This window comes from Ursus arctos, unplaced genomic scaffold (assembly GCF_023065955.2).
Source record: "Ursus arctos isolate Adak ecotype North America unplaced genomic scaffold, UrsArc2.0 scaffold_13, whole genome shotgun sequence".
NCBI lineage: Eukaryota > Metazoa > Chordata > Mammalia > Carnivora > Ursidae > Ursus > Ursus arctos.
In genome coordinates this window covers 42,445,771-42,472,863 of record NW_026622797.1, presented here as the reverse complement: position 1 = coordinate 42,472,863, position 27,093 = coordinate 42,445,771, and the positions used below count along the sequence as shown (strand labels likewise).

General features: G+C 40.3%; 1 long non-coding RNA gene across 1 annotated transcript in view; it reads left to right on the top strand.

Moving 5' to 3' along the window:
* LOC130543545 (uncharacterized) overlaps positions 1 to 21,457 on the top strand; it is a 39,082-nt gene extending 17,625 nt beyond the window's left edge. Inside the window, exon 2 of the long non-coding RNA XR_008958973.1 lies at positions 11,503 to 21,457. This is a non-coding gene — a long non-coding RNA (uncharacterized LOC130543545). The remainder of the gene's footprint in view (positions 1 to 11,502) is intronic.
* Positions 21,458 to 27,093: the final 5,636 nt, after the last annotated feature.

Below are 27,093 nucleotides of genomic sequence, written 5' to 3'. Positions count from 1 at the left end.
CTTTTCCTGTGCCTTCTGATCCAATCAAATATCCTGACTCCACAATTATGTGAAGTCCAATGGCCTTACCAAAAGTGATCTGAATTTCTAAGGGTATTAGGTGAATGGGGTGACCTCTTTATCTCATCTCTGGCTTTAGCCCGACTGGTCTGTTTGTGGAGTCACCGCCCTGAACGTGAGGCAGCTGGTCCACACTCACACAAACAAACCACTCACCCAGGGCTCTTTGCATGCAAAGGCAACGCTGCTAAAGTTTGGGGGAAACGATAGGAAGTTTGCATTAGAGCAACTCACACAATTTTAAAGCTAAATAATCTTTGCCAATGTCCTTAAAAGCCCCTTGGCCTCTCCATTTTCTTACTCATCTGTCTTATCGCTTTTTTTTCTTCTGCATCCTCTTCCTAAGAGCTTAAACTTAAAATTAAAAAAAAAATTAATGTGATAGGGAGTTTTTTTTATTTAAAAATTTAAAAAATTTTAGTGTCAATTTTAAAAATGTAAATTTTAAATTTAAAAAATTCTCCATCATACTAAGCAGAATAATTCTCTATCGCCATGCCCTCCCTTGAAACTCAGCTTCAAACTACGCTGCTCACGGAACACACTGAGGCGGCTCCGACGCCCGGGTCTGGCCCCCGAGGCCCACCGAGCCAGTGCCGCCGGCGAAGACTAAGAGGCAGCAGCAGCTCTCTCTGCTCCTAAGTTCATGGCTGATTGCAATGCTCTTCTCTGCACTCTTTCATAGTTTCCAAATTTTATACCATACCTTTTATGCAGGTAAAAATAAATAATCAAATGCTTTAAAAATGTTCTGGGAAAATAAATCCTGGCTTTTGTGGAAACTAGTTTCTCTGAAGATACTTGTAAAGGGAATTGGACAAAAGCTGGAATTGGTGCCAAGTGTGTGGGTTGACCAACTTTTCCTGTAAAGGGCCAGAGAGTAAATTATTTTAGGCTGTGAGAGCTACATGGTCTCTGTCACAACTCCTAGACTCTGCCACTGTTACCAGAAAGCATCCACAGACAATCCACACCAAAAAATGTGTTCTACTAAAGCTTTGCTTACAGAAACAGGTGGCAGACCATTCTGGTCCCTGAGCTGCAGATCGCAAGCCCCTGCTACCCGGACGGGACCCGCCGTGATCAAGCTATATACGTGCTTGGTGGGAGCATGAGTGAACATTCCCAAGAAGAGGAGAGCTGATGTGATGTGTTTCTTTTGTTTGTTTGTTTCTTTCTTTCTTTTGAATCTGTTTCTTTTTAAAATACCTTTCAGAAATTTTAGAAAGAAAAATTGGGGCTCCTTAAAAAAAATTCACAGAAGCTTACCAAGAATTGGGATAGTAAAGTGCTAGCTTCAGTGAAAAAGTCAGTTGGAATAGGGAAAAAATAAATCTGGTAGAGAAAAAACCTGTCTGGTTAGGATAGAGGCAACATGGGGCAAAGACTGCCGGCCACGGTCTCCGGAACCCGAGGCGCAGGTCCAGCCTCTGCACACACTGTCTTGTGACCAAATCAGTCCACCTCTCAGGAGCTCATGTCCTTTCTTGTAAATGACAGTGTCCACCTGATGGTTCCGACTCTCTAGGGATGGACACTGGGACACTTTTTCCTTTTTTGTCCCTTAGTATTTAATAAACCTATCCAGTGCCTCTTGTGGGCCAGGTGCCTGTCCCTGCATCATCTTACCTCGCCTTACCCCAGTAACCATCCCAGCTTTCTCCCTGGACACACCCAGTTGAGCCTAGAGGTTGGGTATCATCATTAAGATCTTTTACTATAAAATGCAGCCTCTCAGAAGTTAAACGACTTACTTGGTTATTCAAATAATATCAGATAGACCCGAGAGTCAAACTCGAGACCTGCCATTTCAGGCTCATCCCATTTAATCAGAGCTGCGTAGCTTCCGTTTTTTCAGGGAAGGAACAATTGGACATCACAAGGCAAGTGGGAATTCTTCTGAGAGCACAGAGGGGAACAGTCAGGAGGAAGCTTTCAAAGCATTTACTACTGGTACTACTATTGGGGGGAATTTTTGATGGCAAGTGTAGGTTTAATGCGAGTAAATGGAACTTTTCTACATAAGCCTAAAAACTAGACATTAAGAGTGAGAAAGAACTGGTTGTTGAGGGGAACGTGAAGGAAGATGCCGAAGTCAGTTCCAATCTGTTACCTGAGTGACTGTAAAAGGAGCAAACGAGAGAGGCCCGCACCCTCCGAGAGGTTATTTCCTGCGTCCGGGAAGGCCTTCCTGCACCCACAGCTGCGCTTTGCAGGATGGGGCCAGGCCCCCTGGGACAAGCTGAGGTTTGCTGAGAGAGGATCGAACTCTTCTACTGCCTTCTGACCTCTTGTTAGTGCCCTAATGAAGCCCAGTAGGTCATGTTAGATCTCACAGAGGCAGGGCAGGGTGGTGCCCAGCTCACAGAAGGAAGTTGATACCCTCTTTGAAAATCACTTCAGATACAGCAGAGGCCAGCGATAACCTTTTGCTTTTGCTTACTGACCTTTTGAGTAAAAAGAACTGGTTGTAGCTTAGCCCCGGGTTTTGGTCGAGAAACACAGTCTAGCTTTTCTTTCACATTTGTGTGTGTGTGTGTGCGCGCGTACATGCATGTGCTTTCTAGTTACGAGATGTCTTTTTACTATCACTAAGGAAAGCAAGAGAGACCATTAGAGGAAATTGCATTGTTGTTTTAAGCCAAACAATTCTGGTGCACAGAGAGACCTTAGGTGCTCTCTGCTGTTAATGTGTTTTTGGAGCATCTGGCCAAGGACGTACATAGTCAGAAGAATCAAGAATCAGAAGTGAAATCAAGGCAGGATGAAAAAAGCCAGTCCATGGGAATGGAAGATGGGTGAAATTAAGCAAGGCAATCATCCTTCTCAGCCAATGGAGTCATAAGCCCCGTCCACTAGTTTCAACCTCAGACATTCTGCTGAAGGTTCTGGGTGAGGTCAGCAGGTTGGTCAGGTCCAGCTCCCTCTCTCTGCTGTCTCATCTGTTCCCCCACCATCTTTTTCTAAGAAGAATCTTACAGAGGTGATTTGCATTGACAGTTCAGGCAGTTTTACTGGCTGAAATCACCACTGTATCAACATAAAAAATCATGTCTGGCTTTAGAAGGCATTTTAGTGGATCTTGCCTGCCTGTCAAGTTAGGATGAGGTTTTGAGACTAAAGCCAAGTCTCTATTTTCATATTGTGTGTTTTAAGAACTTCAAATCATCATTATACTTCATCAACCCTTTCATGATAGAAATCAAGCCAACAAGAGCATCTCTCAGCTGAGTGGGCCAGTCAGGGGACACATATGTATCAGTCACATTAAAGGTGTTTAATCAAAGTGTTTAAATTTGGGAAAGAATGAACCATTAGCCATTCATGTTTAGGTGGGTATATCCCAGCTGTGGAGAAATGGGGAAGTCCTGGTTGGAAGTTGTGTTTGGCAAATTGAAAGGGGGAAAGTGATCTCGCTTATAAAAAGGGTCCTGCTGAGTGTCATGGACTCCCCGAGTGGTACTGAGGAAGGCACAGAACAGGAAAGGCATTTAATGCCTTCTTGGAAGCTTTCCAGCCATTTGATGCCCTTCCAATCCCTTACCACTTTCTCCTCCCACGGATCTTCGTAAAGCTCCCATCTTCTACATTAATGCCCAGGTCAGGTGCTCACCCTCCCTTACTTGTTTTCCTGCTCTTCAAGGTGCACCTGTAATTTAAAGTCAGCTTAGACCCTGTGACCCCCAAATACCTCCATTTCATCAGATTTCTCTGAGTCTGTTGGAACATCAAAGTTAAATTGGAGAGAGGACTAAACCAAAATTCTCTGAGGAGAATTTCTTCCATGGTTCCACTCTCCTTGGTCTCAAAAGAAATAGCAGAAGAAAAGAAGTGATACCAAACACAATACAATATGGCACATTTTAGGAGAAACATAGCTTCTAGTTTTAGTGATTATTCTGTGTTTACAAAACACAACCGCTTCTATGCAAGCTCTGAAGAAAAGAGGACGTGGCTGCCTTTAAGCAGTGGTCAAATATTTATAGGCTTGTTCTGAACTATACAGAAATTCTGGTTACTCCAAGGGGAAAAATTAAAAGAAATAAGAATAAATATTTTTGATTCAACAGAAAAAAAAAGTTAGCCTTTACTACCTTGAAGAATACTAAACCCCCCAGCACTGGAAATGTTCAAGCAAAATGGCAGTCTGGGTTGTATAAATTAGGGAAAGCTAAGTGGAAGTAACAAACACACCCAAAAGATTCAGTGACTTAAAGAACAAGGTTTTTTCACTTCTGTTTTTGTTTCCTCACGTAACAGTCCAAAGCAGGTATTGAGGGACTCGGGCTGATGATTCTTCTAGCATTCCAGAGTTGTTCTGACGTCACCATCCCAGTGTCCTGGAAAGGAAAAAGTGTGAAGAACCACACAGAGGAAGTGGTCCACATCCCACCACCCCAGTAGCATTGTCCATAACCTACTGCAAGGAGGGCTGGGATATATGCCCTACCTCTACCTGGCTAGGCACTGGCTGGCTCTGCACTTCTAACACAGTGAGTGGATAACAGGAGGAGTGGATTGGGTGGGTAGCTAGAAATCTCTGCTGTAGCTAACAGAAGCACTGCACCTGGAGTCAGGCCAACAAAGTTTGAATCATGGTGCATCAATTCAATAGCTGGGGTACCTTTAGGTGACTCATTTAACCTCTCTAAAGTTGTGTTTCCTCATTTGGAAAATGGAAGAAGGACTCATAGCAACATCTATCTTACCTATGTGCAAATAAAAGGGAAAAATCACTAAAGCCAGGAGCATCGGGGTTATCAGGCCAACTCTGTGGTGGCGGTGGTTGCTGTTTTGGTCAGAATCGTAAGTGTGTGTGTACACAAACGGTCAGCGTTGACAACATCCCCTAAGTCTGTGAACAAATGACAAATCCAGTAGATTTAAAATGCAGCATGAGGATTTTAGATTAGAAAACAGAACAATTTGTACATGGACATCAGAAATTAGAGGTGAAGACAGGATAGGAATGAGCCATTGAAGAAGACCACAGAGTTTCTGTCTACATAACCTTAAAAGAAGATGTGACTCTCGTTTCCTTGGGAGTGAGTTTGAAAGAAAACTTCAGGATTGAAAAGAGGGGCTGCACCACATGATCATTTCTTCAAGTCTTTCCTAGACCTGTTTTTCCTTTTCTGACATTCGCCTATGCAGGCGTCTCCAAATATAAGGCATAGCTGAACATTTTTAACAGGGAAAGTTAAAGTTGTTTATCTTTCCTGATTTCTCTATAGTACAGAGGAAAGGAAATAGGTATTAGAGGCTGGAAACCTGGAGACACTTGTAGACCATGCAAAACATTTGTCAGGAGCGCGAAGGAAAGTGCTTGAAGATAATGGAAGGTTTGTACCTGCTACCTGTGCCTTGCTGTTTTAGCATAGTTTACAAAAAACATAGAACTCAGTAAATGATTGGTTTGCAAGCAGAGATGGAAGGAAACAGAGAAAGTACGGAAAGGTATAATTTCACATTCATTCATTTGTTCATTCATTAAACAATTATGTCCCTGGCATGAGGAATACATCAATGAACTAACCACACAAAGAGCATATATTCCAGTTGGTGAGATATACAACAAGCAGAAATTATAATAAGTAAATTATATATGCTAGAAAATAGTAAGTGCTCTGGAAAAGAAAATGGTGGAGGACAGTAAGGTTTGGGGGTGGTGATGAACAGTTTGTGATTTTGAATAGGATGGTGCAGATAGCCCTCACGGAAAAGGCAATATTTGAGCAAAGGCATGGAGGTAAAGGAGCTGGCTATAGAGATGGGCAGAGAAAGCATGTTCCAGGTAGAGGGATCAGCAGGGCAAGGGCCTGAGCTTCGGACGTGCTTATGTCACACCTGGTGGGCTGTGGGGGGGGGGGGGATCACTGAATGAGATGCTCTCAGCAATCTCCCAGGGGTCATCCTCTGCCCTTGGGGAAGAATGAGAATGAGAACCAAATGGGAAAAAGAACTAGCAGTGTTTTCTTGGATAAATAAAGACTGAAGAATAAGAATTTTTTTAATCAGGATTATCAAACTGTACAAATAAGAATATCTTTACTTTTAGAATCGAATAAATTCTTCAGCACGTCTTTAAAATCCCATTTTAGAACTACATTGCATAACAAGAATTAGGTCATTCTTATGTTCATAATATTCTTCCTCGATGAGCCAATGTATTTCTCTGAGAGGTAGCATAATGTTATGAAGCAGCCTAGATTTGGGGGGCCAATCTTAAATCAGTTCTAATATTGACCTCTCCACTGACTAACTGTGTAAGTTACGTAATAGCTTTAAGCCTCAATGTCCTGACTATAAGAAAGGAGTAATCATACTGGATGAATGAGATAGCATATGGGAGATAACTGTCATCGTGTCCACCCCATAGACTGCACCAACACGGGTTAGTTTCTCCATAAAGCAGGAGACTCTGTGGTGATGTAGGATGGCTGCTTTCTGCTGTCCTTGAAAAGGAGTTATTCTTGTGGAAACACTGGCACTTAGGTATGACATGTAGTTGGCCAAAGCTGAAAGAAGAAACTTTGCTTTCCATTCCAACACATTTGGCTTCATTTTGGGGCTCCTTCTAAAAGCTTGGTGACCTCAAGCACCATACGTCTGATGAAGAACGGTCTGCGAGAATTTGGTACAGTGATGAGAAGCATCATCTCATGAAAAAAACTATTCTTGTGATGTCTTCAGCCCTAACTCCAAGTCCTGTGGTTGCCAGTAGATCAAATAAAGCCTGGGATAAAAATAAAATCTCTATGGAGATTTGTTCATAGAAGCCAACTTGCTAGAAGGCTGCACTTCTCAATGATTTTACAGTCTGGTATTTTTATTGATGATATTTCTGCTATATACTGTCAATTACAAATGTTTCTAACACCATAGTAATGGCTCAAAGCTCTTCCAAATTATGCAAGATGATGTTAAGACTCACAATTGGATTTCAAATGCTTTGATTAAAGTGACATTCACAGAATCGACATGTAAATGACCAACTTAGTTCCTCTTCCGTACGCTAAGTGCATCCATATTTTGTGTTGTATGTGAAAAGATGTTTGGAGAATTTCAGAAGCAAAACCATCACCATCAGCAGCAGGCTATTTATAAAATTAAATCTTCACTGTTCAAAGAAAAAAAATCCTGTTGCTATATAGACAACTTTATTTTTAAATGATATGAACATATTATTGGATTGGAGTAAACTACTTCATAACATTTGATATTCTTCAGCCTTCCCCCATAGGAATTCATACCTTTGTGTAATGTGGGACAGCAGAGGGAAATGTTTTTTGGAGTTTAAAAGATCTTGGTTTTATTCTCAGATCGACTAGTTGTTTGATCTTGGGCAAAAGAGCCTCAGTTTTCTCAAATGTAACACAGGGATAATTCCCAGGATCATTCAACTGGATTTAACACGAACATTTTTTTAGAAAACATCCAGTATTGGCATTTGATTTGTACATATTGTGAAATGATGACCACAATAAGTTTAGTTAACATCTATCACTGCACAGCATTACAAATTTTTTCTTGTGATGGGAACTTTTAAGGTTTACTCTCTTAGCAACTTTCAAATATACAACACAGTAATTTTAAGTTTTGTTTTAATCCCAGTTGGTTTACATGCAGCATTATATTAGTTTCAGGTGTACGATATAGTGATTCAACACTTCCACACAACACCCGGTGCTCATCACAGCAGGTGCACTCCTCCTTCTCCATCACCTATTCCACCCCCACCCCCACCCACGTCCCCTCTGGTAACCATCAGTCTGTTCTCTGTAGTTAAGAGCCTACTTCTTGATTTGTCTCTCTTTCTTCTTTCCCCCCTTTGCTTATTTGTTTTGTTTCTTAAGTTCCACATATGAGTAAAATCATACAGTATTTGGCTTTTCTCTGATTTATTTTGCTTAGCATTACACTCTCTAGCTCCAACGATGCCACTGCAAATGGCAAGATTTCATTCTTTTTTATGGCTGAATAATATTCCATTGTCCACACACACACACACACACACACACACACACACCCCACATCCTCTTTATTCATTCATCATTTTGACGGACATGAGCTGTTTCCATATGTTGGCTATTGTAAATAATGCTGCTATAAACATAGGGGGGCATGTATGCCTTTGAATTAGAGTTTTTGTATTCTTTGGGTAAATACCCAGTGGTCCAATTGCTGGATCATAGGGTAGTTCTGTTTTTAACTTTTTTGAGGAACCTCCATACTGTTCTCTGCAGTGGCTGCATCAGTCTGCCTTCCCACCGACAGTGCACGAGTGTTCTTTTCTCTCCATACAACACAGTATTGTTAATTGCAGTCACCATGCTGTATGTTACATCCCCAGGATTTATTTATTTTATAACTGGAGGTTTGTACCTTTTGACCTCCTTTACCCATTTTCCCCACCCTCTACTCCCTGCCCCTGTGAACCACAAATCTGTTCTCGGTTTCTATGAATTTGTTTTCTTTTTTTAACTCCACACATAAGTGAGATCGAACAGTATTTATCTTTCTCTGTCTGGCTTATTTCATAGAGCATAATGCCTTCAAGGTCCATCTGTGTTGTCATGAACGGCAGGACGTCTTGTTTCTCATGCCTGAATAATATTCCATTGTACATACATACATCTTCTTTATCCATTCATCTGATGAATCCATTCAACTGATGGACACTCATGTTGTTTCCATGTCTTCAGTATTGAAAATAGTGCTGCAATGAACATGGGGGTACAGATATATTTTCAAGTTCATGTTTTCATTTCCTTCAGATAAATTCCCAGAAGCAGACCAGCTGGATCACATGGGAGCTCTGTAGTTCTCTTTTTAATTTTTTGAGAACCCCCATACTGTTTTCCACAGTAGCTGCACTGATTTGCATTCCCACTAATAGGGCACAAAAGTTCCTTTTTCTCCACATCCTCACCAACACTTGTTATCGCTTGTCTTTTTGATAACAGCCATTCTGACAGGTGTGAGGTGGTATCTCATTGTGGTTCTGATTTGTATTTCCCTGATGAACAGTGATGTGGAGCACCTTTTCATGTGCCTATAGGCCACCTGAATATCTTCTTTGGAAAAATGTCTACTTGGGCCTTTTCTCATTTTTAAATTGGATTATTAGTTTTCTTTATTTGCTCTAGAGTTGTAAGAGTTCCTTTATATACTTTGGATCGTAATCTCTTATCAGCTTTGGCTTGCAAATAGTTTCTCCCATTCCATAAATTGCCTTTCCATTTTGTTTTGTTGATTATTTCTTTTGCTGTACAGAGGCTTTTTAATGTAGTCCCATTTGCTGATGACATTATTAAAGGAAACCAACCAACAAAGAAGTAAACAAAAGAGGCCATTCATGGAGCAATGTTAAGAGTATCATGAACCAGAAGTGATTAATCAAATTCTGAGTAGCTGTGGTCCAGTACAAAATAAAAATAAAGAAAAATAGCTAATAAATCATCAATTTATAAAGAAGTTCACTAGCAGATTGATGAATTTTCCTAATAAGAAGAGGATGCAAGTAACATGACCAAAGCGTCAGCTTCATCTTGTTGGTCTGTGAGGAAGCTGTTCTAAGGACCTCAGATAGCACTTGGCAGACTTCGAGCAGGGATTCAGAGAACAGGTGGCAAAAGCGAAAGTGCCCAGGACATGGGCCCCCCCGCAGGAGACTGGCTCACGGCTTTATCTTGGGCATCCAGAGCAAAGGCTGGACTGCTGGACTATTGCAGAGACATTAGTTTATTCCCAGTTCCTGCACACACAAATTCCCTAACTAGGAGGACTTTTTCAGTTATCAAAATCCAAGCCCAGTCCTTCTCTGGGGCCATGATAACAGTCCTCCCTCGACTGGCCTCCTTAAGCTAACCTGAACAAGAAAGGAGAAGAAAGAGGGAAATAAGCTCACCTGCCCACTGGTATCTATGACCTATGAGTATAGAAAACAAGATTCTAGAACTGATTCCAGGGGTCCATCTTGGGTCACCTCCTTGCACTCTCTTACACAGTTAGATGTGGCCCTACTTCCTACATTCTTGTAGGTCTTTCTCCTTGCCCTTGAATTTATAAAATATGAAGTTCCTCTATCAAATGACAGCTCTGTCCTCTTTCCTCACATGGCCCCACCTCTCTTTCCTTGCTTTGTCTGGGCTGCACCCAACTGATGCCCAGAGACCATGAAGGCCAGTTCTGAGCTCATCAGGGAGGAAAGTTCCCTCCTTCAGGTGGAGGGAGGCACTCTTTCCTCAACCTCACAGTGTTTTCAACACTGACATCTTGCAGACTTCGGTGGCGTAGCTGAGACAACCCAGAACCGTGAAATAAAAAATACCTGCCATCTAGACACATTCTTCTGAATAAGGATGCACTGGGATGTACAAGGATAAATTTTTTGGTCTCAGGAACAGTCATCTTTTCCTTTTCATAGTACCGTAATTTCCCACTGATTTCTTACAGCCCATAATAAAGACCTAATGGACGATGGGATTTTTTAATACATATTAAGCGAGTAAACAGAAATGAAGAGTATTTATAATCCATCAGTTTGAAACAGACAAATTCATTTGAACAACCTAATTGCCCCCTTGTGATAAAGGGGGCAGCTTGTTTCATGGGGTTGTCATTTTACCCGTTTCTAAAAGGGCGTCTGCACTTCAAAAGGATTTTCTAATTTATGAGCCACCTCTTTGTTTCCTCCTGTCTTGGGTGAAGTCACAAAGCTATCTTTATAACTTCAGCATCATTTTCCAAGCAACACACTCAGCAGCTATAAACAGAACATTAGGGAAAGTCAAACCCTCAACTGCTAGGGAAATTGGATTAAACATTGGTCTACAGTCACGGTCAAAAATGAGCAAGTGAAAATTAATTAAAGAGAAATATTTCTGTTGTCTTTAGTGTTATTCTGGTGCTTTAAAGAACAAGTCTTCCAGATAATAGCACTTGACTCCCAAAATAAGAAGGTGATTTATGAATTTTCTCCCTAAGGAAATTACGGGTTACCGACAAGGAGAAGCTCCACACTTTCTAGTTTGCCTGTGAAAATAATTTGGTGTAATTTGCAACTCGTATAGATGCAAGAAAAAAATGAGAATTCTCTCTAGAACGGAGTTCCTTCTCATTCTCAATTTGGTTTCACTGCACACCCTTCATCCCAACACACATTAGTTAAAAACAACTCACTTGACAACATTGGCTCTTCTTTCCCTGAGTCCTTGCGGTTGTTCTCTGACTCCTTCCAGTCTGTCCATTTGGGCCACAATAATTTGAAGAATGAGGTATCTCAGAGGTAGATCAAGTATGAAATGACATCTTTCTGACCTCTTTCTGGTCTTCTCCCTGGAAGGAGAATAGCAGTTGCTTGTCAACAAGTCTCTGAAATTTTGTATCATCTTTCTTTGAATTTTTTTTTTAAAGATTTTTTATTTATTCATTCGACAGAGACAGAGACAGCCAGCGAGAGAAGGAACACAAGCAGGGGGAGTGGGAGAGGAAGAAGCAGGCTCATAGCGGAGGAGCCTGATGTGGGGCTCGATCCCAGAACGCCAGGATCACGCCCTGAGCCGAAGGCAGCCGCTTAACCGCTGTGCCACCCAGGCGCCCCATCTTTCTTTGAATTTTCTTGAAGTGTCATTCTGCAGCAAGTTGCTTTGATTTTTATTTAATTGACATACCTAGTTGAGTTCTTGGTTGTCACCCGTGATGTGACTCTATTATTTTTTGGTCCTCTATAACTGTATATTGCTAATTTAATGTGGTGTGCTTTGTGTTTGATCTGCTGTGGGAATAAATTTTGTATGGATTTTTTTAAGTTAATCTAAAAGAAGATAAATTATGAACAAATTTTCTCTCCTATTCCAGTAGAGCCAAACAGGTAGCCAAAGAAAGTGAGTTGCTGCAAATTCGGAACACAGAGGGGTGAAGTACTTTGTCCTACCAAAAGTAGCATTGCATAACCAAGTTCTTGATGGGAGTTTTTGAGTCTGGACAGGTAAAAATGTAAATTCCCCCAGGTAAGGAGTGAGCGTTGGGTGTAAATTTGAAAGCAGAAGAGCTGGGCAATACAAGTAGGTTATTAAAACAATTACTAAAAATTATGTGATATAAACTTGCAACTAAATATATCAAAACCAAATGTAGCTCAAGCACTCAAGCCTCGTCACTGCCTAATGGTTTCACTCCAGTCTCCTATTCTGTACGCTCTTGAGGTAACGTGCAGGTACCACATCCCCGTGATAGAAGTACCTCCCGGTGACATGGTGCTGCACTCCTCCTCCCGGCTCTGGGCGCTGATGTGAGCTCGGGAGCTTGAGATTGGTCTTGTTGGAGTATGTATACAACGCAAGTTCGCGTATGATACAAATCAGCATTGTTTCTCTCTGGACCTCCACTTGTGGCAAACATTTACTAGCATCCTACTACCTAACAGCATAACAATCTTGCTATTTCAAAACGTAAGTAGATCTGAAGGATCTACCTCAGAGGCTTGCTTGCTCTAAACACTTTTCAGTTTTTTACCATTTTTAAAAAGATTTTATTTATTTATTTGACAGAGAGAGAGACAGCCAGCAAGAGGAAACACAAGCAGGGGGAGTGGGAGACGGAGAAGCAGGCTCCCAGTGCAGGAGCCTGATTTGGGGCTCGATCCCAGGACCCCGGGATGATGCCCTGAGCTGAAGGCAGACGCTTAATGACTAAGCCACGCAGGCGCCCCTCAGTTATTTTACCATTCAGCACCCTTTTTGCCCTTCATCCTGTACCATCATTCCTTTCTCTGTGGAATTACGTCTTTCTTATTCTATGTGGTTGGGCCAAAGGGTGGGGGTCCAAAGACCCCAGGCCTCCCTGGTCTCAGAAGTGTGCTTGTGACTTGGGTCAGACCATAGTATTCCAGAGCTCTAGCTACAATGACTGGTTCTGACATGAACGTACGAACCGAGCTGGGACAGAGAGCCCCTTAAAATGTAACTGATGCATGCTGGCTGGGATTAGGAGCGGCAGTCGTAGGCTTGAGGCTGTCATTGGCTACCGTTCCCACATGCAATGATGCGTAGGCAGAAGCAGGGCCTTGGAGACATTATTTGAAATTTGCTTGAAATCAGATGCCCCCTTGGACTTCCCAGGTACCTGAGCCTTTCTTGTATGACTAATCAACATTTTTTTTTTAAATCTCGAGTAACTCTGGTAAAATGCCATAAAATATGACATATTTGTATGGAGAGCACTGTTGATTGATACTTTTGGGTTATAGTGACAGCGATGCACAGGGAGGTGGCAACTTGATCCACATTGCGACCAGATCTGTAGACCAACAGGATGATCTTTGAAAGTGTTCCGATTATATTTATCAGCCAGAATTTTGTGGAAATGTATGAGATTGTGTTTAAAAGACTGAATATTGTATTTGCTCAATACTTTGAGGTTCATGAAAGATATGGAAAAGGCAACATCTCTCATTACATCCCCAGGATTTATGCAAGCATCGTGTGGAATATAGTAAGAAATTTTGCAGGAAATCTTTGTTGAGAGAAAGGCCATCTCCTGAAGACTGTGCGTTCAGCTGTGCCACGGCGATGATTCAGCACTTTCACGCAACACCCCACAGCTTTCTTTGTCAGGAAAGCATATGGACAACACTGTTTGATGTGAGGCAGAGTCAGCAGATTCAATAAATAAAGAAATTCTAGCTCATCAATATGCTGTTTGACCTTGAGAGCTGAAGTTGTTTCTGTATAAACCACATTTCCCATTTCTAGGCCTCTGGGCTCAAAGGAACCAAGCAAGAGAAATTCACAACCCTGTTTTATAACAAGCAAAAAAAAAAAAAAAAAAAAAAAAAAGTTAATCCATTGACTATTTGCAAAGTAAATTAAGGCTAAAACAAAGCTTTTGGAGTTTTAGAAATATTTTTCTAATAATCTCATATCCACCAACGAGAATGCTTTCCTCCAAAACAAGAGCCGTGTCCTCATCACAGTTGGAAGCTGTTCGGGGGAGCATTTACGTCCCCTTTCACGTTCCTGTGGAGATGAAGGAGAACTGGGGTGAGTACTTCTGCATCTTCTCTCTGCCCTTTACTCACTCTTTGTCGTTGGAATAGAAGCGGATCTGTCTGGCAAGACAGCAGGTGATCTGACCCATGTTTACCAAGCTGACCAGGGTGGGGTGGAGGCACGGCATTGAAACGCTGACAGCATACCCGTCTCTCTCTCAGCGAGCTGCCTCTGTTCCGTTGGTCGCTGGGTTATTAACGTCATACTTCTCTCTATAGGTGGTTGGGGAAAATGTGTGCTCTGTAGAAATAGTTCTCCCTACAGCTAAGGAACAAGGCCCAGATTGGGAAGAAAGGAGGAAATCCTGACCTTCACTTAGGCCTTAGTTTCACCATCTAACATTGCTTGTCAGGGGCTGCCAAGCCAACAAGACTGGCTCTACTGCAAGGTGCATTTGACTTCTCTTTGCCTGTGTTCATTGGTTAAGAACCCAGAAGTAGTGTCGGTGGGTGATTAGCACTCTAGGCACTAAATACCAACATAGAGTTTTGGCAAGGAAAACTTATATCCAGACAGAGGAAGTCATATTTGCAAAGAACCATATGGGGAGCCCAGCACTTTCGAGTGCTTCCTGCAGCTGGTGCCCTTGAGGTTTTGGTGGCAAACTGGTCCAGCCCCACAAACTTTAGTATTTGAGTATTAATTATAGCTTTGCCTAGCAATTTAAGGCACAGGCCCAGAGAGAAGAGGATTCGTTTTGGAATCAGGATAGGTTTTTTTAGAACCTAAAACTAGGTGAGAGGAAATGTTCTTGTGTGTCGAGAGATCCACTCCTGTATTCAAGAGCAGGTCTTTCTGGGAGCTTAGACCAGAGTGGTGGTTTGACTTCTTTAGGGACCTCCAAGGACAAGGTCCCCCCTGCACCTTGGCAAGGCTCGTCTCAGGGCCATCAGAACCCCTGAAGATAGGCAGAAGGATGAAAAACAATTTTTAATAACATTCCTTTTAAATTTCATTGGCTAATCAGGAGTGTAGTTATAAAATAGATGGTATTTATGTGAGCAAATGATAAAGTGGTGGTGTTCTAGTTGTTGGCTGCTATCTGGGAATTTTGCGTTCCAATGCTAGGACCACATTCTGTTCCACTTTACATTGCTTTGAACTATAACCAGGGATGGAGATGAGGTTTTAAGGAAGTAGGCTGAACTGGCTTAACCACAGGCATTTAGAATCACTGCTACCTGGTTGCTTCAGTTTGGCTCTGAACTAATTATAAGCCCAGAACATGATTGTAAACTTTCTGTGGTCAGGACACGAGTATATTTTATCAATAAAGAAAGAAGCATGGGCCCTTTATGGTACAGGGTATATGCCAACTTTTGCATTGAAAATAGTAAAAAATCCCAGTAGAGCTATTATATCCCAAAGAAGGATCAAGCCGAAGAGGGCATTAAGCATCTGGCCAACAGAGTGCACAGCCCAAATATCTATCAGCCATACAGGAAACAAGTATCATTTTAAATCTGTGAAAGCCTCATACAAACTCCAGGGCAGGACTCTCTGATAAAAGCTAGTTTGGAACACATCACATCTGTTAGGGCTTAAGTGGGCTTTCTAGTGCTGTTGTGAATCCAGTTAAAAGAATTTTCACACTCTCAGGACTGCCTGAAGAGACAGGAGTACATTTGAAGAGATTTTGAATGCTGTCGTCCCAATCACTGCATAAAGAAGGACCATCTACCATGGAGCTTGACCCCATCTAGATGTGCTTATGGCTTGAAGACAGAAAGCAAAGGAGCATCTTCTGCCCTAGGTCCAGAGGTAGAGGGGAGAGAAGAAATGCCCTGAACCCAAACACATGGAATGAAAGAAAACGAAAGGGTAGAGCCTGAATCTTGTTTCTGAGGCCCAGTTATTCTCCCACCAGCAGCATTGGACTCAACAGATGTCCAGTTCTAGCCAGACTTCCCCCTCCTTCTCCCAAGGGGAAGGGGAGAAGGAGATGGAGAGGAGCAAGGTTTCCAATCATAGTGATGTGGGAAACAAAGGCAAAGAAAAATTAAATTTCCTTACTACTTACAGCTTATTGACAAGTCCTTGAAATAGGCAGAGTGACATTCGTCTAGGAACTCAGCTGCCTCGATGGTAATATTTTGCTAAGGGCAAGAGGCAATCTGAGCCCAACCCCCAGGATCCTGTAAGTCTACGTTAACATATAAAAAATCCTTTGGCAACTTTATCTCTACCCCCCAAGATACAGGTTGGCAATCATCCCCCAAGCATATGACCCACCGATATATATCTGAAGGGTCTCATGACTAAGGTTTCATTAGACAGTAATAAATGAGCTTTCCTGACAATAGCTAGTCCCCTCATGGCCCTAGAAACCTTGTTTCCAAAATTCCTTAGACTTACGCTATCCCTAACCCCCTCCCAACTTGAAAAGTATATAATGGGGCCACTCCTCATGACCCCGGTACAGCTCTTTTTGCCCATGGGTCCTGTCTCCGTGCTTTTAATAAAGCCACCTTTTTGCACCAAAGATGTCTCAAGATTTCTTTTTTGGCAGTTAGCTCCAAACCCTGACATCTTTCCTACATCAATAGCCCTTACCCTACTAAGAAAAGGGGACAAATCTCTTCTTACATGGAAATGAGACTCTTACTAAGAGTCTTCATGACAGGAAAGGATTTGGATTAGCTGAAAAGACAGGGTTTGAGTGTTTAACGGGAGAACTATAGTCCAGAGCACAAAGGCAGGACAGGGTGACAAATCCAGGCAGGTTCCAGTTCTGCCAAATGACCTGCACTTTACTAGAGCCCCCATCCCGGGGGGGGCCTAGATGACAGGACCCAAGCTTGACTTGTGATACAAACTGTGCAAACGTGGAGGTCATTTGGAGAGGGAAGTTTCAAATGACTCATGGATACATGGGGTTACCACCAGAATTTAAAACCGTAGTTAGGGCAACAGCAATAATTTCCAGGCAACCCCATTCCATAAGCAGAAATTTCCTAAAGGGTCTCCAACCCTTATCGATTGAAAATTAGCTATTCCCCAATCATCTCAACCCCCTAAAAATGTGGCCCTTTAGTCAAAGGGCCTTGTGCAAAAGTATGGCCTTTAGGGAATAATGAGTACCCCGTAATTCTCTACAGAGCTCAAGTGCTTCTGCAGGAACTGCTCAGTATTAAAAATCAACTAAGAATTTAACTTCAACTTGTAGTTCATTGTTATACTACTCAGAAAGAAAAAAAGTGCAGATAACACATTTCCTGGTACCAGACCACAAATTCCAGTTCAGTTCAAGAACCTGAAAGAATAGGACCCCTGCCTTCAGAGTGATGCAAAACCCAGCAGGCTTTGAAAACGCAGTTAAGAATAAAGCAGGCCCAGCCAAAAACAGCTGGCAGCAGGAAAGAAACCAGCCAAACTCTTACCAAAAATTATTGTATTAAATACTAAATCCTACTTTAAGGTGGCAACCACAATTTAGTCTTTCAGAATCCTTCCCTTCTATGTAGAACCTTTTGCTGTTTTCTGACATGGAAGCATTTCTGTTTGCAAGATGATCAATTTTTTTTGCCAAGAGCCAGAATTTAAAACTGGCATCAAAATAAAGCCAACCTACAGCCTGGGAGAAAAAGTAACCCTGGTTATTTTATCTAGAGATGAGCCATTCACATTTTTGACTGATCAATGCCACGTTTGCCTGAGAACAAATTCAGGAAGTCTGGTTGTACAGATACCTCCTGTCCTGTGACTTTTCTTTTTTCTTTTTAGAATTTATTATTTTTTAAAAATTTTCATTTTTATGTTTTATTGAAGTATAGTTGACATACAATATTATATTAGTTTCAGGTGTACGACATAGTGCTTCGACAATTATTACAAAATGCTTGCCACGGGAAGTGTAGTTACCATCTGTCACCGTACAAAGTCATTACAATATTATTGACCATAGTCCCTATGCTGGGTCTCGTGACTTTTCACTTGCCTCTATAAGTGCATGACTGGATAACGCTGGGGATCATCTGGAATAGGCACCAGGGGCTGCTTCCACCAAGAGCAGCTCAGTTAAGCAGCATTTCCACGGTCTTCCTTTTCATAGTGACACATAGACCCCAGGTTAAGGTAGTCCCTTGGAAAAAGAGCACTTACATGGTGGTCCACTGGACTGGCCACCTTCAGGCAGAAACTTGCCAAGGAGGGTGTAGAAGAGGTCCTTGTTTGGGAAGACAAAATTGGGGGACATAGTGGAGTCAGGGGAGGTGGGATGTTGTGTTTTTAAAACATTTTAAACATTTTAAAACATTCAGATCAAAATAGGCATGCAGGCTGGGAAGATTCTTCAGGAATCCCCAAAATAATGGTACCTACTCTTCCCCATATAGTGCTTTAAAATGACTAATAAAATGAAAGTTAACTATCTTCCCTTTGACATATTTCCAAAGCCTTCAGTAATGAAACCAGTTCTTTGTCAATTTCCCATGCTTAAAGGAAAATTTATAAGGCCATTACCATGGGAATTGTGAAATCTAAGCCACCAAGCATTAATGACATTCAATTTTGAGATTTAACTTTGAGTGGGTGCTCAGTCTTCCTAAAACATCTTCTAATGATCAGACATCCTGATATGCTGATTATATGCCTCTGAAGAAGGTTAAAACCTTATGCAAACACGTACCAGTTGGCATTTTAAGAGAAAAAATAATTACCAAGGGAAAATGAGTTGAGATTTGGCATGGGAATCCAGAAAGAAATGCCTACAACTGAAACAAAAGGTGAGAAATGAAATGCATTCTGGGAAAAACTCACAACCGTAGTACCTAGGATTATTCCATGAAGCCATTACGCTTGTTTGCTATTCTTTATGACAGAGCTCCATATGCCCTAATTACACATTATACAGCTTATTTATTGTTCTAATCTCATACTTTTTTCTCAATTCTTCCTTCAGCAGAGATGACTGGAAAAAATAATAAAAAATAAAATATCTGCATGTAAACAAATGCTACAATTTGTGTTTCTGCATTCCTAATGAAGATCATAGAATCAGCCTTTGGGTGATAAACTTCAGTAGCCTTTCTTCCCTGTACCCCAAGGGTCTAGAACAGTGCCCAGCATATAGTAAGCACTTGTCCCGAGGAGTCCCGAGAAAGCAGAGCTTATCCAGTGATATTATTTGTGATCACCAAGTCCTTATTCCACGCAAAACCGAAATGGATAAGGTAAATGGGTCGTAATTTTGCATATTCACTGAATCCTTATCAGGGAAAATCATTTGAAGATTGAAATTTATGAGGATGCTTGCCACAATCAAAGATTTCTACCACCTGGAGTTTCACAATTCTTATGCTATGCAAACATCATGACTATTCTCTCTCAGGTTGATGATTACATTAACCATGTGCCTCCTGGGTTTTTGCTTCTCTATTTTCTCTCTTGCCATCAGGGGGCCACTATGAATTTAATTTTCTCCCTGCAGATGAGAGCAGGGTTCTTTCCAAGTTTGGACATTTAAGATGATGGATGCTTCCCCCACTCTGGGCTCAGTCCAAATAGAAAGTGAGAGATGTTGTCCTGGTAATAGTTTGGAAGTCAGGCTGACAAGTGTCACCTGGCTTTTTTCACTTTGAAAATGCATGATGGTTTTTCAAATATTCTACAATTAGTACATACTATTTTCATAAACTTAAAACTATTTTTTTAATAAAACAAATGATTTGTTGACAATGACAGATAAGTGTAGTCACTCTTTGTTATGAAATGAAGTGAGGTGAAATTTTTTTAAATATTTGCCTCTTTTTGACCTAAAGCGGGGGGATAGTAAGTCATCTTTTTATTTCAGAAAATTGAACAAGTACCCATTACCCTGGGAACAAGGTATAACTGGAACTTTTTACTTTCTGTGGCTTAGAAAAGGTCCCTTCTCTTCCCTTGGAGCTCTGGGAAGTTGCATATTTCTGAAGGGAAAGCCCCATTCCAAACCTCTTTCCTAAAATCCCAAGGTATTTTCTAACTGATAGAGAGGGCCAGAATGGCTCAGAACAAAGTCGGCTGGTCAGGGAAGATACCACAGATCCTAAAGGAGAATTCGCCTGCAGCCCCAGGGATAATGGCCCGTGGTTCCATCTCAACACTGGACACAGGGGTGTGTGAGACACCAAGAGCCTAGAAGAGCCTGTGCCTGTGGCTGAAATCCCTCCACACGTAGCCAACCTGCCAGTGTCCTGCTTGGTATAAAGGCAGAACTCACCCTCTCTCAACTAATTCAAATTAGCTCCACATTTCCAGACCAATCCAAAGGGGAAGGAGAGCTCAAATGCAAGATGTTATACTCTGCTAAAATTTAGCCATTAATAGGGAAAATAGAATCCTATTTGTACCCTAAGCTGATGAAATAGATTTAGTTGGACTTTTCTTTGTGTCTTCTGTAGGCAAGGTGAGGAGGCAGTATTCCCTCAACCGAGTTCTGTGCAGTGATTGGGAGCGTGGCTGTTTGTTGATGATGTTCTGAAGAAAGCTTAACAAATTTTTTCTGTGTGCCGACTGCACTAGACATTACAGCTGTGAGTTTGAACATCCCGCTACGTGGGAAAAATACTCAGGAGACCCATGTGCAGCACAGTAAGTGCAAACATCAGGATGACTCTGAGGGCCATGGATCCTCTGATCTGAGAGAAGGGCCAGCCAAGGCAAGCTCTATCAGTGAGGGCACACTGTGCAGAAGTTTGGGTGTCCATTCCTTAGATGTGTTTGCAGGCAGGAGTCTCCTGTTTGTATGAAAGCCCTTACTCCCGAGAGAAAGGGAGTTCCATAGCTTCTAGGAAGATTCCGCTTGCCCTTAAGAGCCTACCCAGCTCAAGTGCTGACAGGACACCACAGCCTTCAGTCCTTTGAAACAAACTTCCCAAAGTGCCGTTTAAAGCATTGGAATGAAAACTCAATAAAAAATATGTAAGCCAGAATAAGAGGGAGGGATATCCAGGGACCCATTTCTGCAGGCTCCTTCAGGGGATACCTCCTCCAAACATTTAGACCTGTATGAAGAAAGAGTCCAGAGGAAACAAACAACAAATATCAATTAATACATTAATAATAGAAAGTATTGCCTCATCAGAGAGCTCTCACACACTCATTGCCTAAGTATTAGTTATACAAGCTGAGAAAAAAAGTGGGTCAGAAATTACAAAGCTATACTATCAAAAACAGACACAGATCAATGGAATAGAACAGAAAACCCAGAAAGAAAGCCACAATTATATGGTCAATTAATCTTCAACAAAGGAGGAAAGAATATACAATGGGAAAAAGTCTCTTCAACAAATAGTGCTGGGAAAACTGGACAGCTACATGCAAAAGAATGAAACTGGAGTTCTTTCCACTACCATACACAAAAATAAGCTCAAAATTAAAGACCTAAATGTGAGATCTGAATCTGTAAAAATCCTAGAAGAGAGCACAGGCAGCAATTTCTTTGACACTGGCCAGAGCAGATTTTTTTCCAGATATGTCCCCTGAGACAAGGTAAATAAAAGTGAAAATAAACTCTTGGGACTGCATCAAAATAAAAAGTTTCTGTACAGTGAAGGAAACAACAAAACTAATAGCAACCTGCTGAATGGGAGAAGATATTTGCAAATGGCATATCCAATAAAGGGTTAGTGTGCAAAAGATATAAAGAACTAATACAACTCAATACCCAAAAAACACATAATCCAATTAAAAAATGGGCAGAAGACAGGAACAGACATTTCTCCAAAGAAGACACACAGATGACCAAAGATGAGAAGATGCTCAGTATCACTCATCATCAGGGAGATGCAAATCAAAACTACAATGAGATATCATCTCACCCACGTCGAATGGCAAAAATAAAAAACACAAGAAGCAACAAGTGTTGGCAAGGATATGGAGAAAAAGGAACCCTTGTGCACTGTTGCTGGGAATGCAAACTGGTGCAGTCACTGTGGAAAACAGTATGGAGGTTCCTCAAAAAGTTAAAAATAGAACTACCTTACCATCCAGTAATCACACTACCAGGCATTTACCCAAAAAATACAAAAATACAGATTCAAAGGGATACATGCACCTTTGTTTACTGCAGCATTATTTACAACAGCCAATCACGGAAACAGCCCAAGTGCCATTGATACATGAATGGATAAGGAAGATGTGGTATACACACACACACACACACACACACACACACACACACACGATGGAATATTACTCAGCCCTAAAAAAGAATGAAATATTGCTATTTGCAACAACATTGATAGAGCCAGAGAGTATTATACAAAATGAAATAAGTTAGTCAGAGAAAGACAAATACCATATGATTTCACTCCTATGTGGAGCTTAAGAAACAAAACAAATGAACAAAGAAAAAAAGAGGGAGACAAACCAAGAAACAGACTCTTCACTATAGAGAACAAACTGATGGTTACCAGTGGGGGGGGGGGCTGGGGAAATAGAGAGATGGGGATTAGAGTACATGTATCATATCGAAAAAGATAAAATGATTAAAAAAAACTATACAATCCATAATAAGGGGCAAAAAATAAAGGAAATGTGCTTCAAGAAGAAGGAGGAGGAGGAGAAGAAAGAAAGCCAAGTGAAGATATTTTTTCTGAATAAACATATTTTAATATAATGTATTTCTGGCTGTATTTTACAAATCTATTCCTGTTTTAGTCCTGCATTGTTTTACCTAAGATAACCTAGTGATGATACAAACATCTCGTTGTCTATATTGTGCTCAGGAAGAATTTATAAATATTGCCTGTGCCTATAGCCTCAATAATCTTTGGAGTGATACAAATGTCCCACAAGCCAAAGAAAAATAGAAGCACAGAAAAATTTGTAACGAAATTTGGAATAAACAAAAATGGTTACTGAGTACCTTCAATAGAAAACTATGCAGCGTTTAGAGTACATTCTAGGCTATCTGATGTAAGCCTGTTATTGCCCTTGGAGCTATTTACAATTCTTATAAGTTGTAGATAACTAATAAGGCAAAATAATTGTCTATTGACAATTCTTGTCTACCAATATGCAATAAATTCTGACTAGTGAAGGTTCAATTGACTTCCATTCCCCATGATGGAAAAACATTTTGCAAATTCATTTCAATACTCCTGATTTATAAATATGTTTGTTCTTTGGATTCTCTTTTGAATTAGTTATAATAGCTTTTCTGGTTCCCTCACTTAATTAATGAGTTACATAAAATCTTTGATGCATGTTCATTTTATATTTGTATGAGTCATGCTACTTTTTTGAAAATTGTCCTCTGACAGATTTATGAAACAAAATACTCCACCATTTTCAGGTTGAAAAGAAGCCTTCAATTTTTACTGAAAATTGAATCTTGCCATTAGATTAAATTTAAGTGAATTTATATATTCCTATTACATATTTCTGGACTAGTACTCTTGTATGAAAGCATTAATACCTGCATAGATGGACTGCCACTTCAAGGCTATTAGGTGCACTGTTTTCCTATAGTATTCTTATTTTTGATGACTTTGGCCTAGAAAATTTTCAGACCAACTCTGCTCCAGGGCTAAGGAAAAGCTGGGATATAGCCATAGAAAACATGAATTCATTTGGCTTGCTTTGTGAATTATCACATCAAAGCTAAGACTGACAGCAATGTAATTCTAAAAATAACTGATGACAATGCAATAGCTACAGCAGTTGAATAATAACTTCAGAGTTTACAAGTCAGAGAATAAGTGAAGAAAGAGCAGGGAAGGGAATATATCCTCCAATCTAATCCTTTATACAGGGGAGGGAGACCCAGCTGGACCAAAATTCTGGCTGCAGGTGATCTACTCACTCCTACACACTCAGGTCCTAGGCGCAAATCAAGAATACATTGGAGAATACGACTTTGGTATATTTTAGCTACCAATCCTTTATGACTACCTCCAGCCAATATTCTCTAATCCAGTCTCTGCTGTCAATAGAAGACTTCGAATAACTTTGTCATGCTAAAATATTAATAACTTTTGGAAACAACAGATGTTGGTGAGGATGCAGAGAAAGGGGGACCCTCTTACACTGCTGATGGGAATGCAAGCTGGTGCAGCCACTCTAGAAAACAGTATGGAGGTTCCTCAAAAAGTTAAAAATAGAGCTACCCTATGACCCAGCAATCGCATGACTAGGTTTTTACCCAAAGGATACAAACATACTGATTTGAAGGGGCACCTGCACCCCAATGTTTATAGCAGCAATGTCCACAATAGCCAAACTAGGGAAACAGCCCAGATGTCCATCGACAGATGAATAGATAAAGAAGATGTTATGTGGGTATATATATATATATACCCCCCCCCACACAACATACACACACACATACAATGGAATGGAATGGAATGGAATGGAATGGAATGGAATGGAATGGAATGGAATGGAATGGAATTTTACCATTTGTAATGACATGGTTAGAACTAGAGTATATTATGCTAAGTGAAATAAGTCAATCAGAATGGAATGGAATGGAATGGAATGGAATGGAATGGAATGGAATTTTACCATTTGTAATGACATGGTTAGAACTAGAGTGTATTATGCTAAGTGAAATAAGTCAATCAGAGAAAGACATGTGTGTGTGTCTATATATACATATGTATATATAGACATATGTATACACACACACACACACACACACACACTGGAATATTACTCAGCCATCAAAAAATGGAATTTTACCATTTTAATGACATGGTTAGAACTAGAGTGTATTATGCTAAGTGAAATAAGTCAATCAGAGAAAGATAATTATCATATGATTTCACTCATATGTGGAATTTAAGAAACAAAACAGAAGATCATAGGGGGAGGGAGGGAAAAATAAAATAAGATGAAATCAGAGAGGGAGACAAACCATAAGAGACTCTTAACTATACGAAACTCCAGAAAGTTGCTGGAGGGGATGTTGGTAACTGGGTATGGGGTAACTGGGTGATGGGCATTAAGGAGGGCACTTGATATAATGAGCACTGGGTGTTATATGCAACTGATGAATCACTAAATTGTACTTCTGAAATTAATAATACAATATATATTAATTGAATTTAAATAAAATTTAAAAAATAAAAAATAAAATATTCATAACTTTCAACATGCTTTCTTTCTCAGGAGGAACATTATTTAAAAAGAGAATCACAATCCACACATACATAGTCAACCGATCTTTGACAAACAGCAAAGGCACTTAAATGGAGAAAGGATAGTCCGTTCAACAAAGGGTGCTGGAACCATGGGACATCCATATGCAAAAAAAATGGATCGAGACAGAGACCCTAAAGCTTTCAAAAAATTAACCCCAAATGGATCACAGACCAAAATGTAAAACACAAAGCCATAAAATTCCTAGAAGATATCACAGAAGATCTACATGAACTTGGGTTTGGTAATGACTTTTTTAGAGAACCCCATCAAAAACAATCCATTAAAGAAAAGTTGAAAAGTTGCACTTCGTTATAATTAAACACTTCTGTTTTGAGGAATACACTGTTAAGAGAATGAAAAGATTAGCCATGGTCTGGGAGAAAATGTTTGCCAAACATATATCTGATAAAAGACTTGTATCCAAAATATACAAAGAACCCTTAAAATTCGGGAGTAAGAAACCAAACAACCCAACTAAAAAATAGGCAAAGGATCTGAACAGATACCCCACCAAAGAAGATATACAGATGGCAAATAAACATATGAAAAGATGCTCAACATCATATATCACTAGGAAAGTGCAAATTAAAAAATAATGAGATGCCACTCATACCTATTAGACTGCTTAAAATCCAAAACACTGTTAATACCAATGCTGACAAGGATCTAGAGCAGTAGGTAGGAATGCAAAATGGTAAGTCACTTTGAAAAACAGTTTGGCAGTGTTTTATAGAGCTAAACGTGGTCTTACCATATGATCCTGCAATTGCGCTCCTAGGTATATATCCCAAGGAGTTGAAAACTTTTGTCCACACAAAAAACCTGCACATGCATGTTTATAGCAGCTTTATTCATAATTGTGGAAACCTGGAAAGAACCAACTGTCTTTCAATAAGTGAATGGATAAAATTGGTACATCCATACAATGGAATAGGAAGAAATGATAGGAAGAAATAAGCCATCGAGCCATGAAAAGATATGGAGGAATCATACATGCATATTGCTAAGTGACAGAAGCCAGTCTGAAAAGGTTACATGCAGTATGATTCCAACTATATGACATTTTGGGAAAGGCAATACTATAAAGACAGTAAAAAAAAATAAAAATAAAAATCCGTGGTTGCCAGGCGTTTGTGGGGAGGGAAGAATAGGTAGAGCACAGAGGAGTTTTAGGGCAAACTATTTTGTAAAATACTGCAATGGTAGATACATGACATCATATATTTGTCAAAACTCACAAAGCTGTTCAAAGATGAGCCCTAACGTAAACTATGAACTTCAATTAATAATAATGTAGCAATATTAGTTAATCAATTATAAGAAATGTGCCATACTAATGCAAGATGTTAATAATAGGGGAAACTGCATACAGGTGGAAGGAGTAGGTATGCTTCCTAGGCAATTTTCCTGTAAACCTGTAAGTTCTCTAAAAACAAAACCTATGAAAAAAGAATTGGTGGATAAAATGTCTAACACAAAAATGTGAATCACTAGTTGTGAAATATTGGCAGGTGTTCTGTCATAAGCAATTCTCCCAGCATCTCTTCAATCGCATTAAATAAAAGCATTCTTCCTATCATAATTTGGCCTTCTGAATACTAGGAAGGATTTTCATTCTTTTTTCTCCAGCACCATTCTTTTTGTCTACTCATGGTCAAGACTCATTGATGGGCAAATATTAGCACTGAGTCTTAAATCCTTATACATTTCACTGCTTCCTTTGCCATTTGCACATAAAAATTACTATCACTTTCATTCTGAACTCAAAAGCCAGATAAAGACACTTTCTATCCCAATAGGAGCATTCACCAATCCTTGATGTCCTCCTCATGGTTCAGCTTTACATTACACC